This window comes from Ambystoma mexicanum, chromosome 6q (genome assembly GCF_040938575.1).
Source record: "Ambystoma mexicanum isolate Mex_15411 chromosome 6q, UKY_AmexF1_1, whole genome shotgun sequence".
NCBI lineage: Eukaryota > Metazoa > Chordata > Amphibia > Caudata > Ambystomatidae > Ambystoma > Ambystoma mexicanum.
The window spans coordinates 1,308,050,538-1,308,067,250 of record NC_090937.1 but is presented as its reverse complement, the minus strand read 5'-3'; the positions used below and the strand labels follow the sequence as shown (position 1 = coordinate 1,308,067,250).

Here is a 16,713-nt window from a genome sequence, read left to right as displayed (position 1 = left end):
CTTGAGTTTACTCACAGGTTTCAGTTTGCATGGTCTAGGAAACCCCCCCCCTACCATGCATGCCCACACAGATTCCAGATCTAATATGATGCCTTTCTCGGCTAAACGGTGGACTACTTCTCCCCAGAATTTTCCGATTTCCGGGCATGCCCAGAACATATGCATCATCCCTGTGTTCACTTCCCCGCATTTGGGACATGTTTGTATTCCTGCGTTCTTGAATCGAGCAATCCTCTGGGGGGTGGGGGGGTGGTCATGTACGCCCTGCGAGTAATATATAGCTGGATCTGTTGCAGCCTCGTGTTCCTGGACACTTTTTTGTGCCATCTCTGAACCCTCCCTCACCCACAACCCATCATTCATAGGTTCTCCAGCTTCCTCTTCCCAGTTCAGTCTCAGCTGGGTCACCTCCTTTCCAACTGTGGACATCAACAGTTCATAAATTAACGTCTTGCCCCCCCCCCCCCCCACCAAGATATCGTAAATTGTTTCTATGGTCGTGTCGGGTTGACCTTCCAGCACTATTTCTGACCACGTCTCTTTCACCCGCTGCACCAATCTGGTGTAAGTGATATACTGTCCTGAGTGTAGACCCGTTTCTTCTATCAATGCGTTAAATTCCATTACCTTCCCATCTTGCCATACATCACCCAACGTTGCAATGCCCATCGGTTCCCAATGCTTACGAATTATCTTCCTCAATTGCTCGTCCACTCTGATCAATGCCCCTAGCAGCACTTGCAGGGAACACGGGGTCGGGTTCTCCATGACCTGACAAGCCTTGCGCCACAACTTCCATCCCAGTTCTAGCATTCTCATGCCCCCTTTAAGATCTGATTTCGGCAGCCATATCCATTTAAAAAAAAAAAAAAAAAAAAAAGGGGACACATTCAGACCTCAACAATCTGGACTCCGATGTGGAGTCTCCCGTTAACCACCTAGCCACATATTATAATGGACAGGCCAAATAATAAACCTCAAAGTTGGGCAATTTTATGCCCCCTTGATCATGCATGTTCTGCAGCTTCCACAGGGCTATTCTATTACTGGTATTGTGCCATATGAATCCCCTATACATGCTCTAAAGTTTAAAAAGAGAATCACTTGGGTATCATGTATGGTATATTCCCGAAAGAATTTAACAACCTAGGTAGTACAACTATCTTCAACAGTGCCATCCTCCCTACCATGGCCAAAGGGAGCTTAGCCCAGAAACTCATGCTGTTCTCAATGTTTGCCACTACCTTCTCCATGTTGTGTTTATATTCAGCCTCCACCGTGTGGTAAATATCAATCCCCAGGTATCTAAAAAGGTAGTAGTCTCCCAATGTATTTGTAATACTGGTAGATTTTCTCGCGGGATCCCAGTATATCTCCCCAAGGGGAACATACACGATTTCTTAGGATTTACAGTAATGCCAGAGAGCAACGCATATCGCTCCATTACTTCTAAAATACATTGCAGGTTTTCCTCAGTAAACTTCAAATAAAGCAGCATATCATCAGCATGCATTGGTATTAGATGTGGCCATCCTTTCGTGTAGATCTCCACCTCCTCGTATTGTTGCCTCAGATACATCGCTAAGGGTTCCAGTGCTAGGATAAACAGCATTGGGGACCAAGGGCATCACTGTCTAGTGTCCCTACTGAGTTGCCACCTCTCAGAGATGATTTCTCCCGTCTGGACTCTGGCTAGTGGCGTACTGTACAGTAGTTTCACCCACTTCAGGTACCCGGGCCCAATTCCATATTCTTTTAGGGCTGCCATCAGCCAAGGCCATTTGACAGGATCTAAGGCCTTTACCGCATCTAATGAGATGATTGCGACTTTGTGCGAGTTCCTTTCTGTGTGCTCTATGACATGGTGGAGCCTTCTGAAATTGTCGGATATGCTTCTGTGCAGAACATATCTGGTTTGGTCAGGATGTATAAGTTTGTTAATAACCCGTCTCAGCCTATTTGCCAACACAGCTGTGAGTATCTTGCTGTCCTGGTTCATAATGGATAGCTGTCTGTACGATGCGCAGTCCATGCTCGGCTTGTTAGGTTTAAGAAGTGTAATGATCGCCTCGCCTCTCTCAGGGATTCCGGAAGTATGCCCATTTCTAACACTTCATTCAACATTGCGAGCAACGGGGGCGGTGGGAGCACTTCCGTCTTATATGTTTTGTAGAACTTACTAGGGAGTCGGTCCGCTCCCAGGGCCTTGCTAGTAGGTAATAGCTTGATAACTGCTTCCAGTTCCTCCAGTGTGATTGGGGCCTCCAGGTTTCCCCATCTTCAGTCCCTAATTTAGGTAAGACAATATTCTCCAGTGTTTCAACCATCTCACGCAATTCACCCCCTTTGAAGTCTCCATACAGTTGTTGGTAGAACTCAAGAAACCCATCGTTCACACCCTCTTGGGTATCAAGTATTTGTCCATTCTCCCCCTTTATACAACCATGCCAGCAACCTCCCCGGCTTGTCCCCTCCAGCATGCTGCCTCTCATGTATTTCTTATAGTTCAGGTTGCATAATCTCTCCCAGTGCCCTCCATACTCTTGCTGCAATTGGCTTATGGTCTCGGCATCCTCAAGGGAGTTCTCTCCTCTACGCATAATTGCCTCTAGTTTCGCCTCTGCCTTTTGCAACTCCTGCGCTATATCTCCTTGCAGACCCTTGGCTTTAGATATAGCAGCTCCCCTCACCACCACCTTAAATGCCTCCCATAAAGTACCAGCCGAATCTACGCTTCCAGTGTTACTTTCGCAGTATTCTACCATTTCTTTTCTCAAGTCTCCCCTGAACTCTGTCTTTCAATACCTCGACTCCAAGCCGCCACATTGGGTTCCTGGCCCTAGGGGGCAGGTATTGCCATGTTAAGGCCTTTGGCGAGTGGTCCGAGAGGACCCTCGCTTTGTATTCCGACCACACGAGCTCTGCCGTCAGCTCCAGAGTAGCAAACATATAGTCTAACCGTGTGTATAGGTTTTGTGGGGCCGAGTAATGAGAATAATGGGTTTCATGTGGGTGATGCAGCATCCATACATCTTCCAGATGAAAGTCTCTCAGGGTTTTGGCTGCAGGGGTAGTTTTATCCATCTTCCTGTCTCATCTATCCACCCAGGGGTTCAGTGTGCAATTAAAGTCTCCTCCCCATATAACTGCACCCCCAAGGTATGGGCTAACTTGTATAAGGTCTTGAAATAGGCCACAGTATCTTGGTTCGGGGCATATGTGTTAACAACTCCCTATTTTCTATCAATCCCCGTATCGCCAACATCCTCCCATCTGCCTCAACGGTTGACTGTAATAACTGGAAGGGGACATGTGGTGCTATCCAAGTAATTACCCCTATGGCGAATGGGGATTAATTATTCCTCTGGCGTATGCCAAATATGTTGCACCTATGGTGGTCCCATTCCATTTCCTCTTTATTACGTCCCGTTTTTCCTTCGTGAGGTGGGTTTCTTGTAATAGGGCGATATCTATTCTCTGCCTCCTTAGATACATCATGATCTTATTCCTCTTCAAGTAACTATTGATTCCCCCCGACATTCCAGGTTGCTATCTTAATGTCTCCCATCTCTCATCCATACCCAGTCCCGCCTCCATCCTCCCTTGTCTTTCGCTCCATGCGGAGTAGCGCGTGGGTGTAAGCTCGTTACCGAACCGTTTTCACTGCAAACCCCCCGCCCCCCCCCAACTCCACCCCATCCTCTACCCTTCCCATCCCCAACTGTTGCCCACGCAACCCCAACTGTAGCCCTCCACCAACCTCCCCCCAACACTTCCTCAAACTGTTGCCCAGCTCCATCCCTGGATCTGAGGCTCCTCCGCATCTCCCCCTTAGTCCAATGGCCGTTAGACTAGGGTGCCGTGGGTGGATACCGTACTACTGATACCCTCACTACTAGACGTGTTCCATGATGCCGCCATTGTTGTGGCAGCACCTGCATCTCCTGCTCTTTGGTGTCCCAGTTCTGTGGAGCACAATAATGACTTCCCCATATCTTAAACCAACTATATTTTTAGGTGCCTCTTTTTTTTCTCCTTTTAACCACATTTCAATATACATGCTTCAGGCAAATACACAGTGGCTCCCCTTCAGTCTTTTCCCAATGTACCTAACCAAGAAAGTGATGCATCACTTAGCCTCTCCGCTTCCTTTCTCCCCTTCGTCGGCTGGGCAGTTCAGTGTCCATCCACCTTGACGCAGCCTCCGGGGACACAAAGAAGAGCGCCCTGCCTTTGTGTAAGATCTTCAATTTTGCAGGGTACAGTAACAAACTTCAGGCCCGCCTCCCGCAATCATCTTTTTATCGCTACATAGTTTAGCCGTTGTTTCTGCACTTGGAAAGTATGGTCCAGGTACGCCCTTGACAGTCGCCGACGCTCTGCATATCATCCCACCTTTTCTGAAGTGTTCCAATATTCACTCCCTATCCTTATAGTTCAGAATTTTGGCGATAATCGGTCTGGGAGGAGCTCCCGCTGGCGGTCTCCTGGTCAGTTCTCTATGCGCTCGCTCTACTGTGAACCCTTGAGTGAGCGTTCCCGCGCCCATCTCCTGCAGTAACATGTTCTCGATGTAGTTTTTTGGGTCAGGATTCTCTTCTCCCTCTGGCAGTCCGACTATGAATACATTATTTCTGCAGGCGCTCCCTTCCGCTTCTTCAGCTCTGTGTTCCAAGTTCTGCACCTGTTCAAGTTCGGCAATTGTTTTGGTATTATCCGTCCAGGCTTCCACATTGGTCTTTGTTTCTGTCTCCAGTTTCCCAGTGCGTTCTGTTAACTTCCGTACGTCCTGTCGCAAGAGGTTAACATCCACGCTGACTGCGTCAATTTTAACCTCCAGTGATGACTTCAATTCTGCCATGGCTGCATCTAATTTCACCTCCCACGATGTCTTGAGGTCAGCAATGGCTTCCAAAATGTGTTGGTCTTCCCTCACTGGCGAGCAAATAGTTACCTGTAAATGTAGTCCTTTATTATGGACATTTCATAGATTCACATGCTTTAAATCGCTCTGTGTCGTCATAGGCAGCCTATCCACTTCAATTGGGACCTTTTCCACTAGATCAATGAATGGGAAATGTTTAAGTTCAGCCCACAGCAGCTATCTTCAGGTTTGCCTGCATACATTGCATATCATTAAACCTTGCAGGGAGTAAAGGGTTTGTTGCATATGAAGCATTAAAAGATGCCGTGTCTGAAGAACTATAATTACAGGGATGTAACTAACTATTCTCCATCATTGAAGCCAACAGTTTCACATGCTGTGATTAGAATAGAAAGAAGGGTTGGAGGTGGTACGGGGGCTTGGTCGATTTAGCGTTGTAACAAAGAGCAACAATGCCCCAATAGTTCATGTTACAACACCTCACATTGCTGGTTGCAATGCACAAACATGCAGACATGTATGCTAGTGCAAAAAAAAAAAAGCACACTGTTCTTCCCTACGCTACAGAAATTGACAGGTGAGCTTGTAGTGCGTACAGCTTTCATAGCTTGAATAGAACAGTTGTCGTATTTTCTATATAGAATATATGAGGAATGCGAGACACTGATTACTATTTTTTTGTACATGCTTGCCTTACTGGATTTTATTGAGCAAATACGGGAAGCATCAAGTATTAAAATCCTGTTGTATTTGCCAACTGTTAGGACTGATTTTCTATTGTTTGGTCTGGTGGACATATGCATAGAAGGCCAACCTAGCATTGCGATAGGGACAACTGTAGCCAAACCAGGTCAAGGTAGCTAGACAAGCGGTCTAGGCCAAGTCTCAAGAGGTGGTGAGCTTGTAAGGGGTCCACAATGAGCACACACAGTGATGCAGTCCAAGAACACACTTAGACAAACAGGTTTACTTATGGCCAAATAAGAGTGAAAAAAGGTTAACAGGTAACAATATCACAACAATAAAAATAAAATACATATACACAATCACTAGGGTAGGCAGAATACTTAGCAAACCCCTGAAAAGGAAGTTACAGATTAGTACAAGCCCTAAAGTTCGCAAGGATTCAATCCTAACTTCAGAAGTCCATCCCTAAAATGTATGGGGCCTTGTCCCCAAAGGTTCAGCAAATCCCCATGCATATTTGTCAAGCTGGAAAAAATTAAGGTTACAATGGTTAGGGGACAAGTTAATCTGACAAACAAACGTGTTCCCAACTTTCGGAGCGCTTGTGTGAACATGCAATGGCAAAGCAAAAGTAAAACAAAAGTTTCAAATAGTTACCAAAACTTTTAAAATGGAGTTAGGGGTGCAGGTGAGTATCGCTACAACTCACCCCCCGTACTCCGATTCTTCATAGGACCTGGCAGGTCGGTTGAAGAGTCTCCAAGGTCGATTTTCCCACGTCACCCTAAACCCTCGATTCCCAGGGGTTGCATGTTCGAGCAGTTCTCTGGTCGGTGTCCGATGCTGCTGCAAGGTCTTCCAATTGAAGAATGCAGCAGAAGTCGAGGCATGGCTCCCTTCAGGACAAGACTGGACACCAGATACACAGCAACGCAAAGGGATGGACTTGCTGCGGTCAGACCATCACTCCTATCTCGGGTCTCCTTGATGCTAGGATCACGAACCTTCGCAGAGGTAAGTCTTGTTGCACAAGCTGAAGATCCCCCCAAGTTCCAGGCCTCAACTCGGAACGGTGATGTCTGAAGTATGGTATGCCAAACTTTGAGCTGGTCAGCCCTGTGCCTTGCAGGGGAACCTCCAAAAGCTCTTCTTCGTAGGACTCAGATTGGAGGGACCATCCATTCTCAAAGTCAGCTCTAAGTGTTGCAGCTCTCTCACAGGGCTGCTAAAGACCACCTCCAAGACAGGACTCTCCAGGACAGCAGCAGCAGAAGTTGGTTGCCAGGCCTTCTTCCAACGGGTGTCTACTCGCGGGTCTTGCTGCTAGACAGGAGTCTTGGCTCCTTTGGTTTCTTCGAGGAACACTCTAAAGTGGGTGCAGGGGTCCTCTTATCCTAAAAGCCATGTATGAGCAGAAACTCCCACTAACCAATGACAGACCTGGCCCACACCAGTGTTCCAATCAGGAAAACTGGCGGTAAAACTATGCATACCACTCCGACACACTGGCAACAGCTTGTGGATTGGGACCAGACAGTCCCAGCCCACTTCCTGGCTGAAAACGCACATAGCCCACCAGTAGCCTGCCAAAAGCCTCTGCTTTCCCGGGCACTGGAAGCTCATAAGGGTTTTCCTGGCCTCACAGGCCAGGAAGTAGGCTAAAAGACAAGATGGCAAAAGGACAAGTGAAAAACCTTGTGGCGTGGCCATGTTTGACCACTAGCAACAGTTAGTCGCCAAATGCGGTAAAGCTAAAACGAAATGTCCCAAAAAAAATAAAAAAATTTAAATAAAACAAATGATAAAAAGTCACTGCTGCCACCAGCTTGGCCATTTAGCACATCTAGAGTAACCAATCCTGAATGATATTCTAGCGCAAAACAAAATGTGTGCCCCATGGCACTGCATTGTAAGATGCATTGTACAATGAAAAAAATTACCACAATGTTTCCCAGTACTAACAGCCTGAAGCACATGTCCGTTTCCCCATAACAGATGAGCAAATGCCAGTGCAGTGAAGCTCAAGGCTTCACTGCTTTGTAAATGAGCAGGTCAGATACAAAAATAAAGTAAATGGTTTGGTCGGGGTCCATAGAAATGGAAGGAAAGGTGCTGTATAGAGGAACCTTTCCTAACTAATAAGAAAATGGAACTCCTATTCCCCAATTACAACAAGCCCATTAACATACAGTCACCGCCAACGAATGAAGTATAAAATAGCTCTGTTGCACCAGCAACTATATGGAGTCAAACACCGGAAACATCTTACTGCAGTACTGTTATCAATCACCAATGACTACCTTGTTTTTAATGTTCTAATACACCATTTTAAAATGATGAAATAACATGATAGTGAAAATATTGCTTACTCAACATCCACTCAGTTGTTGTAGAGTAGTACCAGAGCAGGAACAGCCATGAAATTGCATCTTTCCAAGTTCACCAAGATGTTGCTGGCTGAGAACGCTGATCAACAGTTGCAGCCAGTATACTAGACTGTTATTGCAGTTGGTTGCAGCGTAGTTCAAGCCTTAAGACTAATGGTAGTGGTTGTTGATGACTTTATACTGAAGAGCGTTGTACAGTACGGATATCCATAACATTTTTCCTAATGCTTAAGAGCCTCAATCTAGCCATCTCGAATATCCTGTGCCATCAATATATTCACCTCCAGCTGACACTAACTAGATGCTGTGCTCATTTTGGAAGGATAGGCCAAGCGGTTACAATTCAATAACAGGGAACTTGATCAAGGTCCAAGAACGACATTTCTACAAACTCTCTAGTTGCAAAGACTAAAGACGATCATGGCGTTTAAGCAGCCATGATTGCAAACAATACTCATTAGCACCCTGGCGGGGGGAGCCAGCCAATCAGGTGACTAGGAACGCGGGCTGAATCGCTGGTGAAAGACCGCATTCCATCCCATCTGAAGGACACCCCCCACCTCCATCTTACCCCCCACACCCTATCCCGTTATTTTATTTTGTGGCCCTTCATCACCCCCCACTTACCTTATTTCAGTGGCTGCGGCACTCCCAGCCGCCGCTTGCTCCTCTCCACTCTCCACTCCTCACCGCCATGGTACAGAGCCCCAATTCCCTTTCCATGGTGGCCATCTTGGAAAAGTATGTTCCTGCGTTCAATTGGATGCTGCTTGCATCCCGTTGAACAAAGGAAAATACAGCACCCAGAGTTACTGCTTTGGTAGCCCGGGGTGCTAATGGCCTTAAACCCCCTTCCCAAGTTCTGGAGCAGGGGGCTAATGGCCCGTAGCCCTCATTAATGGCCCTCGCTTCACTCGGGCCGTTAACGTGGGCTGCGCTGTCGTTACCCCCCATTGCAGCCCTTGGAACAGGGGGGCTTCACACCACAGTACCATCGTAGATGCAGACTAAAGTACAAAAGTGCTAAAACTTAAGAGCAGAAAAGAGAGCACTCAAGATAGAAGAGAACAGAGATGATCCCGGTCACATTCACCAATGAGAAAGCTGTTTAAGATGTCTTAGGGAAACCTGCTGGAACTTAATAAAGCAACAATATTTAACATGGAAAAACCCGTAAGGTACTATACAGAGATTATTGAATACACAGTACCGCTTGGTTGAAAACGTGCAGGAGACATGATACCCAATGAAGCCAAATATCACAATAAATGCTTATTGGATCTGTACAAACGTGCAAGAAATGTCATTTCTGAGGAACCGAATGACATGGATCAAGAAAGATAAGGATTAGTAGTCCCCTTTGCTGAACTGATCTTCCACAATGAGGAGACTAGGATAGATGATTAGATGAAGAAACCACATTAGTGCATGTAAAGAAGGCATGGCATCAAAGTGAGACATACACAAGTGATCATAGTTTAAGGGTGTTTGTTAAGCTGTAAAAAATGGGTGAGATGAAGGCCTCATCTAAACCTGAATCTATAATGGGAGCATGCGACGACCATCAAATAATAATTATGTCCCAGTGGAGTCTAGCCAAACAAAAAGGGCTCAACTGAGAAAACCTATTGCCAATCATCACTGCTATGCTATAAAAGAGTGCAGGATGAAAGTCACAAGAAAAGAAAGAAGTCTTCACAAAATGATAAATCAGGATGTTATGGCTGGGCTCTACCTTCCCCACATTTTTAGCACAGGACAAGGTGTGACTCGAGCACAGCACACTCCTGGGCTTCTCTGGCACAAGCTTACAGTACCTTTTCTCAGTATCCTGGCCTTCTGTGCCCAAGTGTTTTGCTTCAGAGGACCCGATACGCCAAAACAAAAGTTCCTTCAGGTAACCTTTACATTAGGCAATTATCCATCACCCTTGGAAATCCCTCAGTCAGGCTCCGATCCTTCTCTCAGTCGGGCAGCGACCAAGCACTCACTGTGGATATCCCTCAGTCGGGTTCATACTAGTCATCACAATGTTATTCACATAGCTTCTTCACAATTTTATCCTTAAGGTCCCTCAGTCGGATTTACGATCATCTTTCAATCACAATCTTATTTTCAAGATTTAAAAGTCAATATCTTTTTAAACAAACCCCTTGGTTTGAGGTCCACCTCATCTGGGCTCAGACCTTCTAAAGAACTTGTCAATTGATAACAGACTTTGTTTCGCTGGGTCACACTGTTATTCTACGGCAAGTGTGGGTTTCACAAATTCGCAATTCACATGACGTTCCACTCAGCCTGTTTCTCAATCGTCAGCACTTCTGCAATGAGTCAATGACTTTCGATAGTACAAGGGATTTGGCTCGACTCTTGTATGATCACCTTAACACCTTATACAGGCCTTCCCTATGGCCTCTTGGTACTTGTATTTCCTTTACTCACAATATTCAACACAGTCTCTTTGTTCAGGAGAGGAGTACCTGTCAGAGACCTTCGACAGAGCACCCACGTGCATCGGACCACTTCATCTCTGTTACCAAGTTTATTCACAAAAGACCTCTTGTCTATTTATCTTCTTAACATTGCCACTGCAACCTTGAGCCTAACAATCCGGTCGACTATCAGGTTCTTCCAAATCACCGGCTGTGCTGAACTCATTGGCAGTTCCTTTGTCGCTAGAGTCAAGGACGGTATCACAATGACAACCACATCTCCCCACCCTGCCGATCCGTGTGGGAGGGTGTCATGTACCGCTGTCATCCGTCACACCATTTGCCAGCGGCGATTCCCAGTCTTATGGTTCTTTCATCAAAGGCTTCCTTGGTCTTGGTCGAAAAGGGCAACTCTCTTCTTGACGTCCTTTCAGGGTTTGCCACCTTTCTCCTCCATTTGAACTGCCGTTCTGGAATAGCTGTCTCCTTGTGGATTCAGCTGTGCTTAGAGTGTACTTTTATGCTCCACCTTTTAACACAATGGGAAAGGGAAACGGCGGTCAGATGTGTGTGTAGTACACCCGACTCTGCCTGACCCTTGAATTGAGGCATGTCAGGTTAACAGCCTGTGTTTTAGTCCGTTGTCGATACGCTATGATAAAGTGTGTTGGGAAAGGGGGGGGTAGACTTTCTAAATATCCTTCTAGGCAGGATGGGGGGGGGGGAAAGGTGTCCCAAGGAAGGGGATAACGCGTCTCACCCTTTGGAGTCCCACTGCAACTCCCTGAGGACCTCTCATCCAGGTGATCCTCCCTCACTGGTCCACCCCCAGGGACGGGATCCAATAGTGATGGCAGTGTCCTGGCCCCCTGGATGAGAGATCCCCGGGGACTAGTGAGTGAGACACCTTCAGGTTTCTCACCTATGAAATATGGCTAACTTCACCCACCTCCATCAGTGCAGGATGGAACATTTGGGAATCAAGCTGGACACAAGGATCCGCTCTACCAGACTCCAGGAGAGGCTCCTTGCTCAGTTTCCAGATATGCAGGCACAGAACGAGGGTAGAGATATTCTACTAGAATTTAAAGCGGACACAGGTGTGGTTCTCAGCAAATGCTGTCAGCTGGACAAATGAAGATTACCTAGGCTTACAGCGCTGGGAGTCTTAATTCTATTAAAGTACAGAGGCAGGTATTATGCTTCGCTTCTTTAATTTTACTCTTCAGCAGTTTCAACATAAAAAATACATTTTAAAAAAGATGGAAAGGTTTTCTGTTTAAAGAACTTAATTTCACAAACTTTACTCTTTTCTTTAGTCCTTCTCACTTACTGTGCATAAATCCTCCTCTTTGGATGCTGTGAACTGATACAGGCATATCACCACTGCAAACTAACTCGAAGGTCAACACCAATCCTGCTGGAACGGAGCAGGCTCCAACTCCACAACAGAAACAAGATCCTTTTCCCAAACAGTCAGCTCACAAATTGATTTCTCATTCTTGGCCTCTCTCAATCGTTATTCTGGCCCTCTCTTGTCAAATCAGAAAACACCATTAGTGAGGGAGCATGCACTGCCCCGTTTCTCAGCTAAAGAAAACAGCGTTAGCACCAAACCACAAATACAGTGCATGCGCTGGGCAGGAAAGTATTGCTCACCTCTTGTCTAACAGAATCAAGACTCCCAGAAATATAAGCTTAGGTGAACATTGTGCTTGCTCAAACCTCTGCACCACTACTTTTGCCACTGATGTAACCGGTTTGAAATAAAAAGGTCTTAAACACCCTGTCGCTCGACCAATCCGCCACTCACAAGGGGTCTGCAAGAGCCGCGCCAGTCGTGAAGGCTTTGGGTGCCATAGCGCCCCAGAGTGGGCTCCAAATCATGCTAAATCGATGCCCGCTTGCTGCATGATCTTGCGTACCCATCTAAATATTGTGGCTGACACGACCGGCCGGAATTGTTTCCTACATGCAATTAGCAGCTGCATCACTTCTGCCGGCCGAAGTGCCACCGTCCTGGCCACATACTCGCAGATACAAGCTGCTACGGACAGCCAAGGCTGTCCGGGAAGGTAAGGGTACAAAATCAAGGATGAGTTGGTCTTGGTCCTTCTCGCCAAGGTGAAGGTGACACCCTCTGGCCCAAATATCTTCTGGTCCATCTCCAACTCTTTGACGTCAGAGAATCTCCTGTAGGATACTAAAATAGCATTGCCAGCTTCCCCGAAAGTTGTGTGATCGACAGATACTTGTTCGCCGGACAGTTTGCCAAAAACCGCAGCACCACATTAACGTCCCACAGGTGTGCGTATTGGGGTGGAAGGGACTGGAATCCGAAATTTCACCCCTTTGAGAAGTCTAATCACTTCAGTATGCTAGCCCCCTTCTATAAGAGAGGCCAGAAAATTCAGGGCAGAAAAAGGAGAAACACGTCTCCTCTCGCACCAATGCTCCCACTTGCTCCATGCCACATTATAGCTCCTACGCGTGGAAGGTGCCCAAGAGTCCGAGATAAGTTGATCAGTTTGCTCGAAATGCCTGGCATAGCCCATCTTCTCCCAGCATTTTGCAAGCCATCAATGAGAGCATGCCCCTCACTCTCAAGAGGATGAGACGACCCAACTGGGTCCGTGAGCAGGTGCTTTTCCGATGGGAGAGTCCTGCGAAAATCCGTGGAAAATGCCATCAGAGCTGGAAACCACACTTGCGATTTTCCTAAGTGACCCACAATCACGATAGTGGCCTTCCTGCTGCAAACTTCGCCAGAACTCAGCATCGCAAATGGTCGAAACACATAGTGCACTCCTCCGCTCCAGTCCTGTAAGTACATGTCTGTCCCACTGGCACAAGGTCTAAACTCCAGCTGAATAAACTGTCTACATGATCAGTCTGGATGCAAATAAGTGTGTGAATCAGACCCCCACAGCTGATCCAGGGACTGGAAGCCACACCCATCCAGTTTCAAGTCGCTGGAGTCCTGCACTTAGTCCCTCCCAAGTGATTTATGTACCACTCTGCTGCTATATAGTCATCTTCAAGAGGATGCCGCAGTTCGCCCCGTCCTTCGTAAATGCCTTGATTACGAAGGATCCGGCCAACAGCTCTAGACAATTTATACACAGACACAACTTGTCTGGGGTCCACTTATCCCTGCCTCTAGAGCGCTGTATCTCACGCCTCCAGCCTACTCTGCTGGTGTCCGACTATGACTAAGTCTGGTCTGTCTCCAAAAATGGCACGTCCATTCCACGCTTCCATATTCTGTAGCCACCACTGTAATTCTGTGCTCGAATCTTGGTCCAGCGGGACAGTCTGGTGGTATCTCAGACTCTGAAGATGTCGGATCTTCAGCCTCTGTAGAGCCCTGTAGTGCAGATGCCCTTGGAATATGGCCTAAATGGAGGGTGCTAATAGACCCAATACTCTGACTAGGAGAGAGAGGAGAGAGTAGAGAGAGAGGAGAGAGAGAGTAGAGAGAGAGGAGAGAGAGAGTAGAGAGAGAGGAGAGAGAGAGGAGAGAGAGAGGAGAGAGAGAGGGGAGAGAGAGGGGAGAGAGAGGGGAGAGAGAGGGGAGAGAGAGAGGGGAGAGAGAGGAGAGAGAGGAGAGGAGAGGAGAGGAGAGAGAGAAGAGAGAGAGGAGAGGAGAGAGAGAGAGAGAAGAGAGAGAGGAGAGAGAGAGAAGAGAGAGAGGAGAGGAGAGGGGAGAGAGAGAGGAGAGGGGAGAGAGAGAGGAGAGAGAGAGAGAGAGGAGAGAGAGAGAGGAGAGAGAGAGAGAGGAGAGAGAGAGAGAGGAGAGAGAGAGGAGAGAGAGAGAGAGGAGAGAGAGAGAGAGAGAGAGAGAGAGAGAGAGAGAGAGAGAGGAGAGAGGAGAGAGAGGAGAGAGACTCAGATCATACAACTTTTGAGGCATGCTCGACTCTCCCTCTTGATATCTTGCATCTTTTTTACCAGCAACAAGCTTTGCTGACCTAGTGTTCACAATGAATCCTAGGAAATCTACTCTCCTGGTCGGTACCAGGTCCAACTTCTCCTCTTCTCTTGATTTATCAGGAATCTTAAGTATTGCCTCTGGTATATGAGAGCCTCCCAATTGTCTGCCAAGATCAGATTGTTGTCAAGGTACACTATAATAAGGATGCTCTGCTCTCCGATAGCCGCCGCCATCGGCCTCATAAGCTTAGCAAAGGCCCACTGTGCTGAGGCTAGACCGAAGGGCAGCATCTTTAACAGTCAGAATTGCCCTTCCCACCAGAATGCTAGGAAATGTTGAATTATCTCTGGCACTGGGACCATCAGGCAGGCATCTGAGATCTATTCTTGCCAAGTAGTCGCCCTGCCCGAGGATCTCATCTCTGAGCAAATGGATGCCCTCCATCTTGAAAAGCCTGTAAACCACTGAGCTATTCAGCTCTTTCTGGTTTATCACAGGCCTCACTGTCTCTTTTCTGTGCACTAAGAACAAGTTGCTCACGAATGTGGGATCTTGCGCTCTGCAGGGCTCCCTTCACTCTGAGCTGCGTCAGATTTTTGTCTAGGAGGGCTTGCTCCTCCTGTGACCTATGGATGTCGCAAGCGTAAACAGACTGCACTGGGGCCTGGAGGAATTCTAGGTTAAAACCACCGGCTTTCTGGAGAATCCATGCATCGCTGGAGAGTGCGCCAATTTAGCCAAAATGTCCGCATTCTCCCCCTAACGGGGGATACTCTGCGTGATATTCTCTCACCTAAGGTAGCTTCCTGCGATCTGCTGGCTCCTCTGCCCCCTGCGACCTCTGAAACTTCTGTGAACAACAAGTCTTGTTGTGTCGAGTCCCAGTATTGGGCTCTGCCGCCTTGGGTTCTCTGCGATAAGCAACCGACCCATCGACCCAGTCGGTACCGGAAAAAAGTCTGTTCCGGAAAAGCTATTTGATGGAGGCCTCTGCTTTCACTACAGAGATGTATGTGCAAACAAAACTCCCATTTCCCTGACAAACGCCTTTCCGAACAGCAGCTCTTGCGTGGCTTCTCCTGCCTCATAGAAGCAGAGGTTGCAGAGTTACGCATTGATCTTTAGGAGACCCTTCCGCCTCTCCAAAGAGATTGGGCAGTTTGCGTTACCTAAAAACCATACTTACTTGTTGTACCCAGTTTGCTAACCTATATGCTTTCTCTTCTCCTGTATCCTTGGCTCGTTCGGCCAGATCCATGATCTTTGCTATGGGCCCAGTGAGGTCCAGAAGCTTCTCCCGGCAACTCTTCCAGGAATGATCCATACCTTTACCTAGATTCTTTGAGGTCTTGGTCACAAAGGTGATCATTTTGGGGTCTAGCTCAGGAGCTTCAGCCACCTTGCCTGCCTGGTGCAGGCGTGGCTATTCCACCCTCATGCGTATCCTGGTGTCCTTATCTAAAGGCTTCCTTATTTTTTGCGTCATATTTTTATCCACCCTTGGTGAGGGCTGACAGTCTGAGGACTTTGGGTTTCTAATCCCCTCTGGGTCAAACATTTCCGACATGTCTTTGTCCAGTCCCTCCAGGTGTTTCTCTTTCCTGGCCTTCTTACTGCGCAGAGGAGCTGGCATCTCCTCAATAGCATTGTTGTCCTCCTCTGAAGAGGAAGCTGTACCCTCTGGGGATTCTCGATCCATATCCTCGTCTGTGTTGCCCATATTGTTCTCCCCTGGGGTGGGAGGGAATCAGGAGGCTTGGCACCGCTGACCTTTGAAGGAAAGCTTCTTTCAGCTTCCCGAAGGAGTAAGCAAGCTATGGGGCATGATGTTCGACCCCATAAATTGGACCCTGGGGGAGTAGAAGAGAGATTTCTCTTCCGGGTCGTGTTACTCCCCTGAAGACTTTCAGAAACCTTTGGGTACTTGCTTTGGGTGCTTTCCTGGGTGCATTTCTCTTGCCCAAGATAGATTCCAGGGGGTCCAGTCTCACTTGCAGGGGCTTCACCGCTACTGCCACCCCTTACACCAGTGAATTTGCTAGCACCTGCTTGAAACTGAGCGCCAGGTCGCTCTGGGCTTGCTTCTGCTCATCCCATTCATACTCATATTGAGGATTATACCAGGAGTCTGGGGGCGTGGCTGGCAGCCATGTGAGGCAGACGTGCTGACCAGAGGCTCCTGCTGATCCGCTCAATGAGACGCTTCAAATAACAATATTTCCAACAAAAAAGTTCTGAATGGTGGCATAGAACACCCGTGAGTCATCTGCTTAAGTTGGAAGCTCAGAACTACACCACAACCGGAGATAGGCTGTGCCGCGAGAAGCTGCCGGGGAAGATCTAAAATGGCGACTATGTGAAAGAGAGCGGCTGCGGAGTTATCGAGCA

General features: G+C 47.5%; 1 protein-coding gene across 2 annotated transcripts in view; it reads right to left on the bottom strand.

The window, feature by feature from the left end:
- The window catches only part of TAPT1 (transmembrane anterior posterior transformation 1), a 596,742-nt gene that overhangs the window by 499,606 nt on the left and 80,423 nt on the right, over positions 1 to 16,713 (bottom strand). The window lies entirely within an intron of this gene.